We start from the raw sequence: 7,500 nt of genomic DNA, 5'->3' as shown, positions 1-7,500 counted from the left end.
AACTTCTTCATTGTTGCCTATATAACGTGTCTCCCTTTCTAACTTCATTTATAAACATTCTTCCAATTATAGCAATTGTCTTGACACATTTGCTCGCAGACGTTTGATGTCTGTAGTTATTATCAGTGTGCTTTTCGGCGATTTAAATAAGGGAGTTAACTGTTATTTCCATCAGGTAGACACAGTTCGTATATTTGTTTGTCAATTTTAATCTTTCACGTATGTAATGCCTTTCTGGGCCTGCAATCGCCTACATTATTGATTCTGCTATTATCATTTTTAAATTGTTACACTAGATAATAGCAGAATCAATAATATCTTCGCAAATATTTCTCCTCAATTATTTGCTCCGTATTCAAATTATTTTCACACTGGTGACTGCTGTCATTTGGCGCAAAGCAATTCAGTAGCAGCGAAGTCTTCAACGTGAGAGGTTGGGGCTTTTCATCATGTTAACACGTGCTGGTGAAGGTGAGGCTATAATGCCAGTCTAGAAACAGGTCCACGTGAGTACAAATACTTGAATGTATGTTGAAGGATTGTTTTGACCTGTTCGCTTGCAGACGGTTGATTTCTGTAGTTATTATCAATGGGTTTTTTTCGGCGATTTAAGTTAGAGTTTCGACTGTTATTTCTAGCAGGTAGACATACTTAGTATGTCCTTTGATTAATTTTAATCCTTCACCTATTTAATGATTTTGGGGCCTGCAATCGCCAAAAGAAGATACTTGCTCAAGATGACATGCAGTGGAACTGAACTCGTTATCATGTGGTTGGGAAGCAAACTTTTTTTCCATACAGCCACGGCATAAAAATTAAATTCCTCAATATTATTACGACCACAATTCACAAACTGACAATAAACTTGACGGTTTTTCCTGAGACGTATCTGTCCAAACTTCCAAATAATATGGAACTCAACTTAAAACATATCAAAATAACTGACAGACGTAAGAAGTATATGTACTTTAGCAGACATGTTGGTATTCTTCGGACAAGATCTCATCTACGGGGAACTGGAGGCATTATTAGTCAATGATGTTCTGGACAGCGAAATTAGAAAACGTATAGAATAATATAGAGGGTGTGAAACGCAACATATATATATATGACCGTGTGTGTGTGTGTGTGTGTGTGTGTGGTGTGTGTGTGTGTGTGTGTGTGTGTGTATGTATGTGTGCGTGTGTGTGTGTGCGTGTGTGTGTGTATATATATATAAATGATTATATATATATATATATATATATATAGTTGGGGCGCATGACATATTGGTTAGGGTGTTGCACTCACGATATATATATATATATAATATCAGCGTAATAAAAACTTTTAGAAATTTTTACTACCAGTGTCCTGGCGTGTGGAAAAATTAGTCAATAGACTATATATTATTCATATAAATACAGTGTACATTTAAACACATAAGAGGTATCCATCATCCTGGCACGCTAGAAGGAGCAGCTAAAATCCAAACCACTATTAGGGATAAAACTTGGAAGGGAATGAAAAATAAAACCATTTACCATCCATCTCCTGGACCATGGTTTCTAGCTACGCCTAGGTTAAACATATAAGTACGAGGCAATCCAGGATATGCCTCGTGCTTACACATTATAAGTTTTCAAACCCACCGCGCAGGCGCAGCTTTTTGTCGGCAGCAAATAAAAAATGCCAGCGTTACTTCGAAAATTTTCCAGAAAAAGAGATTCAATAATTAATAAACGATGGTAATAAAAACTCCGACAATGTATTTTTTCTTTGTCAGTTATAATGCTGATGTCGAATGTGACATTTAAGTCCCGCTAACGATTTGCAAAGAAGACCACAGGGGTTGCAAGTATGAGGATTACAGGTCAGAGCAGGTGGTATATTTGCAGCTGCTTTTCTCCTTTGCCTTGCTCCCCGAAGCTTGTTAATGTTGGTTGTAAAAAAGGTTTTTAACACCATTCTTTTCGTACCAATGCAGTTCACTCAAAGGTGCTGCGAGCTATTTTCATCACTAAGAGGTTACTCTTCAGCTTGTCTTTATATCTCAGCTATGGTCGACCAACATTTTTGTGTCCACTGTCAAGCTGGCTGTACATAAGCGCTTAGGGCATTCTTTCGTTACTCATTCTGACCACATGGTCAGCCCAGCGCAATTGTGATTGTATAAGGAAGCCCTCAATTCTACCAATCTTGTACTTTGTAAACAAGACGGTATTAGAAACTTTGGAATCTTATATATATATATATATATATATATATATATAATATATATATCCTACGCAAACACAACTAAAATAATCAAAACTTATGTAACACAAAATAATGCCTGCCAAAGGAAAAACAGGTATCTTGGAATGAATTTCCGAACGCAGGTGATCAATAATTCATTTACCTACTTACAGAAGGTTCTTTTAATTCGCATGTTAGTGGCTGTGTATACCCCAGACAGTTATCCGTTTCATCGTCACGCAGAAATAGTGTAACAAAGATGGCATTTAGATTTCATATAAAAATCAAGACGAAGGGATTTCTATTACCCATTTGTTTTCTGTGTTTCACTCAGAACATATGGGTTGACACGAACTTATAGACAATCACACTTGCTCTTCATCTCATGTAGTGAGATCGAACTCACGACGTCACGGTTGCTAGTGGACTTATGAACAATTTGTTCACAATATGCCTCCACATGCTGCAAATCAGTAAGATGTCGGAAATGCTTTAAAAGAATTAAAGAGACACCACAAAATTAATTAACAGTCATAGCTAAGACCAAAGGATCAACATTCTTTCGCTTTGACTCGTTTCAGTCTGAGAGAGCGGCCATGCTGGGGCACCACCTTGAGGAAAGTTTAGTCTGACGAGTAGACACAAGGGCATTTTTTCAAGCTTGGTACTAATTCTATCATTCTTTATGCCGAACCGCAATCGTACGGGGCCGCAATGTTACCAACACCGGTTTACCTTTCGCTCTTCTTTGAGCAAATGGATAGCCACCATACTGGAGAATCACCTGATGGGTGTATCCGAAGAAATCGATCAGATGCTAGGAATTACGTAAATCTGCTTTTTATCCTATAGACCACGTTTTGCTGGACCGACATGATCCGGGATGTCAACAAACTGACGCCGGTTGTGTAATGGGGGAAGCGATAATCATGAACACCCATGCACACATACATACACACAAACATACAAAAATATTTATAGATGCATATATGTGTCTGTATGTGTATATATTCATTCACACACATACATTCATTGATATAGGTATGTATTAAGGCTGCGAGCTGGCAGAATTGTTAGCAAACCGGACAAAACATTTAACGGCATTTCGTCCCTTATTACGTTTTGTGTCCAAATACTGCCGAGGTTGCCATTACCTTTCATTCATTCCAGTACACTAGAACAAGTACCAGTTGAGCACTGCTGCCATTGTGCCAAAATTTGAAATCAATATACGTATATATGTACGTGCAGACTTCCAGAGAAGGTGTGATCGGGTCGAGTCTTTAGTAGAAGACGCTTACTCAAGGAGCCACGAGTAGGACTGAATTCGAAACCACGTGTTTTCAAACCAGATTTTAACAACACAGCCTTGTCTGGAAATCTTGTCTTCATATAACACTTTTTGTCGTGCAATATGGCAGAGGATAATAACATAGAACGGTAATGTTTCAAATCGGATTTCTAACAGCTGTCGATCATCTACAAATCCTTAGAACGCTTCGGAAGGATAACAGCAACCGAATATCAGTTTGTATCATAGCAAAAGTGATCTATGACATGTTTCACAAAATTAGTTGCACAAAATATTATTTGCAACCATTTGTGTTTGCTCCTTTGGAAAAATGTGAAATGTAAAGCGAATGTCAGAAATCTTGATGCTAGTCCAATAGATTGACTTCGCTTTCCATTAAGGAAATCTTTTCTCCATTATATCAAAGTTTAGAAGTTGAACATTAAAGGATTACATCAAAACCAGCGAAATTTTATTTGGTACAATGTACTTAAAGACGTTATTATTATATAAATTAATATATGATGGAAGGATTGTTGTTGTTGAAGGATAAAGTTGAATTTTATATAAGATGAGGAACGGAAATAATTCTTAGAGTTTGAAATATTCAAAATTAGAATATAGTTCCTACAAAAACTGATAGGTTAAACGAATTTATAAGAAAGTCTATTGATAAAACATTGTATAATTTACAGATTTATTTCGTTATTATACGAATGATTATAGATACATAAAGGAAAAGAGAATTAGCTCCTTTACATATAATTAATGATCATACGTGCCTTCGTGCAAGCAAGCAAGTAAATATGCGCGTGTGTGTGTGTGTGCGTCTTTGTGTTTGTATGTGTGTTTATGCGTGTATATGTTTGGTGATATACCTATCATTGCATGTAAAATAACATTCAATAATATTTGAGTGGTTTCGTGAAAAATACTTATGTAAATTGGAATGTTCGTGATAATTAGTTCGTCGGTAGTTCCATCTGATTATCGATGATTTTATTTATTCTTTTAAAATATATTTAATGTATTTAAAAGTGAACTTTTGTGAAATGGATTGTAATTATTGAAACTGCATGCATTTGCATTATCTCTCACACGCACAAACACACACATAATCAGACACACACAGGTTATCACTTACAAACGAACAAATATACTTCTACATATACATATTCATATATATATACCTAGATACATACATGCATACATACATATATATATATATGTATGTATATATGTATATATGTATATACGCATATATATGTATATATATATATATAATATATATATATATATATATACATGCATATATATATATATTTGTGTAAATATATATATATATATATATACATGTATTTATGTATATATATATATATATACACACATATATTTATGTATATATATATATATATATATATATATATATATATATATATATATATATATATATATATATATATATATATATAGGCAAATGTGTGCATACGTATATAAATACATACACGCATGCATATATATATGTGTGTGTGAGTGTGTGTGTGTGCAAAGTGCATTCCAGATTTTCTCAGGAGTTATTTATTCGGTTCAATGGACTAGAGAACATTGATCTCTTTCAAATTAGGATCTGCTGACGTCACTGCACCTGTAGATCTATATCTACATCGTCATTGTGAAGTTCTCCATATAAGCACTTCAAGGTGAAAGTGTCCAGGTCTCTTTTCACACCAACCTTTATCTTCTAAATGTCCCCAGATTCGCCTTCTTGGGCTTTTCTTCAGTTGGGGAACAATCAAAAGTCTCTGGGAGAAAAGCGTGGACTGTAGAGAAACCGAAGGATAGTTTTCACGACCATGTCTGCCAGGGAGTTGCTTACAAGGGTCAAACTATAGACGGGTGCATTGCCCTTTTGCAGATATCACCGGCCGGAATGGAACATCTTTGGCGTTTTGAGATGAAACTTCTTCCTGAAACCCTTCATAGCCTGTTGGGTCTGGTGGAGCCAAGCTGCTTCCATTGGGCACTCTGTCTCTTGGTATCTGGATCATAACAGTAGATCCAACGTTCTTCACAGGTCCTCAGAGACTCAAGTACTCCTTGATTTGAGGTAATCGGGTTAACTTTTCCCTGCTGTTACCAACAAAATTTACCTTCTGTTCGTCACCAAACACCCGGCAAACAAAGTTTGCACGTGTTCAGATCTCCAAGAATAATTCTGTGTACGGTTGCCACTCCAACTCCAAATTCTATGCATATTATACTTATAGACACATTACGATCTTCATGTAAGAAATTGCGAATTCTTTTCAGCCAGGCCTGATAAACAAGTTTAGCCCTGGGCGGTTTCATGGTCTCTTGAACTCTCTCTCCAAAGTTCTTTTCCGGTTTGGGCTGCGATTCCTAAGCATCCTTACTTTCGGGCCGAAGAGCACCGCCGATCGCCGCCGGCTTCGAACGGGCCTGGCACCCTCTCTGAGCAGCCCCGATCGAGGGGACTCTAAACCTTGCCGGGCGAACCGATCGACCGAGTACGACCTTTGCGCCACAGCTCTCGGCAACCGGCGCGGCCGACGAGATTCGGTGTTGGGCTTCTCTCTGTTCACTCGCCGTTACTTAGGGGATCCTGGTTAGTTTCTTTAATATCCGTTTCTGTAATCAAGACAAGCAATAATGCTAGTAAATGCAGAAACCTACTTGACAAATCTATATCAACCGCCATTCGGTACTTATTTTGTCCCCTTCCAATATGGATGAATTAAATCGCGCATGCGCACAACCAACACTTTTCTCATCAATGGTCAAGGGTTCAATGGTAAGTGCGTCTAAAGCGCAATTTCTATTTTCTATTTTCAACTTATATTTTATCAACAAATAAACATCGGATCCTCACAACTCTTATCGTCTCTCTACCGTGTTTGAAACTCTTTTGTCAGTGAAAAGCAGAAGCTCCGTAAATACAAGTTAATACATGATACAATCTGAAGCGTGGCACAGTGTTCTGTTGAGTTTTTGCCCAGTTTAACACAAAGCTTCATTGCAGAGCTCGCTTCTAAATTGTTTTCACGTTCCGACTGCGTTTTGCAAACTAGCTGGCTGTGATAAGCAGTGTTCAGGAGGATCTGTTCAAAAGGCTGTGGCAGCCGCCTCCTTAAATCTGGAATGAATAAAATATGTTGTAACGTCAGTTTATTAAATGTATACTAATAACACACAGATACACACATAGATATATACACACATATGTACATGTATATATATATGTATATATATATATATATATAATATATATATATATTATAATATATATATATATATATATATATATACATATGTATATATATATATATATATATGTATATATATTATATATATACATATATATATATATATATACATATGTATATATATATATATATATATATATATATATATATATATATAATATATATATATATATATATTATATATATATATATACAAACAACCATATTTGATAGTGTTTCTGTAGATTAAACTGGGAATACTTTATGAAACGGTTATCGTTAAAATAGATAAGTTAACGCATGCGTGTGCAGAAATTGTGAGTGTTTGTGTGTGTGTGTGTGTGAGTGTTCGCGTGCCTGCTTGTGTGTGGATAGTTGCATAGACGTGTAAAATAGTATCGAATTCTTCGTAATGTATTCCTTCGTATAATTTCTCTGGCAATACGATACGCCGTACGTGCTGACAATATCCCGAATATGTTTATGTGTAGCGTTTATATGTAGTTTTCCTCTCTTCTTCCTGCCTCGATGAACTTCTGTAGTTTCATGTTTAGGGCAGACTTAATGCTATTCCATTCGTGTTAATATTAATTCTATATCATTAAGCGTAATCATTTTGGTTGTCTAGTTGAAGTATTTAACGTGGGATTTTAATTGGTTTCACTTGTGAAATACAGTATCACATTTGAAAGTTAACAGTAATTAATGAAGACGTACTCTTCTCATCGC

This window comes from Octopus sinensis, linkage group LG12 (assembly GCF_006345805.1).
Source record: "Octopus sinensis linkage group LG12, ASM634580v1, whole genome shotgun sequence".
Classification (NCBI taxonomy): domain Eukaryota; kingdom Metazoa; phylum Mollusca; class Cephalopoda; order Octopoda; family Octopodidae; genus Octopus; species Octopus sinensis.
The sequence above is the reverse complement of the archived record's forward strand: the minus strand, read 5'-3'. Positions refer to the sequence as shown.